The sequence below is a fragment of the Octopus bimaculoides genome, chromosome 2 (genome assembly GCF_001194135.2).
Source record: "Octopus bimaculoides isolate UCB-OBI-ISO-001 chromosome 2, ASM119413v2, whole genome shotgun sequence".
In the NCBI taxonomy this organism is placed as follows: domain Eukaryota; kingdom Metazoa; phylum Mollusca; class Cephalopoda; order Octopoda; family Octopodidae; genus Octopus; species Octopus bimaculoides.
The window spans coordinates 155,001,918-155,003,851 of NC_068982.1; the positions used below are offsets into that span (position 1 = coordinate 155,001,918).

The window sequence follows — 1,934 nt, forward strand, 5'->3', positions numbered from 1 at the left end:
ATATATATATATATATATATATATACGGCGGGCTTCTTTCAGTTTCCGTCTACCAAATCCACTCACAAAGCTTTAGTCGGCCCCTGACTACAGTAGAAGACACTTGGCCAAGGTGCCACACAGTGGGACTGAACCGGAACCATGTGGTTGGTAAGCAAGCTACGTACCACACAGCTACACCTATTATTAATTTATATATATAGATGATATTTAGCAGAAGCAAGTGACTGTCTCAAAGGCCGACAGTTTTACTCGCTGGCATTTGTCTATTATTCTTGTGCCAATGTACGAAACTTTCGACCTTTGAATCACTCCTTTGCTTTTGCTTAATATTGATAGAAATATATGCCTACTCGTGTTTTGAGTTCTATGTTTCCTGTTTGCATCACCAAAACTATATGCATCTGTGTGTGTGTGTATGTGTGTGTTGAAAAAAGTTGAAAATGCACAGGGATTCGTTTAGAAGTTTTGTTTTCAAATTTTTAAAGACTTAACCAGTTTCATAGATTTCTCTAGTTTTCACAAGTTTAGATGGAGCTATGCTGCAACTGCAGAGAGAGAGAGAGAGAGGTGGGACGAGAGAGAGACAGAGAGAGAGAGAGTCACAGAGAGAGAGAGAGACAGACAGAGAGAGAGAGACAGAGACAGACAGATAGACAGACAGACAGAGAGAGACAGAGAGAGAGAGATATACAGAGAGAGAGAGACAGAGAGACAGAGAGACAGAGAAAGCGATATCATAATAATATATATACTATTATATATATTGTAAATATGTATGTGTAAATATTTATTGTAAATATGTATGAGTAAATATTTATGGGTGTGTGTGCGTGCGTGTATGTGGAGGGTGTTTGCATATATGTGTGTATGTATGTATGTAGTTAGAGAGAGAGAGAGAGAGAGAGAGAGAGAGAGAGAGACAGACAGACAGACAGACAGACAGAGATTACACATTTTCAAGAATAGAGGTGATAGGAACTTGGATCCTTCGGCCTGCCATCCTTCTTGTAGCCTTCCTCGGAAGGCTAAAAGGCCGAAACTTCGAAGTCATTATCACCACTATTTTTGAAAATGTATAATGATTATATACTCTACAAAAAATTATTGAGTAATCATTTTCTTGCTTAATTGTCTTTATAATAAGGACATAAAAACAAGCATTAATATACATACATACAATATGTGAGATAGATAGATAGATAGATAGATAGATAGTATACAACGCAAATGCGTGCTGTTTGGCTATGATGTACATACAAACTAAAATCAAACGCCACTCACCTGAAAGTTGTCCAACTGTACAAAAACAAACAAACGGTTACATGAAATAAGATCCTAACAGCGGTGTCTGCTGCTGTTTTTCCTTGTCCACTATATTTCTCCCCCTTTCTCTCTCTCTCTCTCTCTCTCTCTCTTCCTCTCTCTCTTTCTCACTCTCCTTCACTCTTTCTCTCTCCCTCTCCCTTTCTCTCTTTCTTTCTTCTCTGCTCTCTCTTTTTCTGTGTCTTTTTCCTCTCACTCTCCCCTTCACTATACCACTCTGACAGTGATATCATGATAATGTACATACGTGTGTGTGTGTATAATAATGTGTGCGTGTGCATGTGGAGGGTGTACGCGTAGATGTGTGGTAAGAAGCTTTCTTCCCAACCACATGGTTCAGGGTTCAGTCCCAGTGCGTGACACCTTGGCCAAGTGTCTTTTCCTATAGCCTCGGGCCGACCAAATCCTTGAGTGGATTTGGTAGACAAAAACTGAAAGAAGCCCGTCGCATTAAATGCAAATATAAGAACAAAAACACAAAGGATTCTGCGGTACACGTGTATTCATTCACCTCAACCACGAGTAGGCATACACTGGTGCTTACAATTGTCAAGTATTACCTCTAACATTTACTTTACCTATATATATATATATATATATATATATAT

At 38.8% G+C, this 1,934-nt stretch overlaps 1 protein-coding gene across 1 annotated transcript in view; it reads right to left on the reverse strand.

Moving 5' to 3' along the window:
• LOC106878233 (ras and EF-hand domain-containing protein homolog) overlaps positions 1-1,452 on the reverse strand; it is a 99,828-nt gene extending 98,376 nt beyond the window's left edge. The window contains exon 1 of the mRNA XM_052965895.1: positions 1,285-1,452. The gene's annotated coding sequence lies outside the window, so the exon portion shown is untranslated. The remainder of the gene's footprint in view (positions 1-1,284) is intronic.
• Positions 1,453-1,934: the final 482 nt, after the last annotated feature.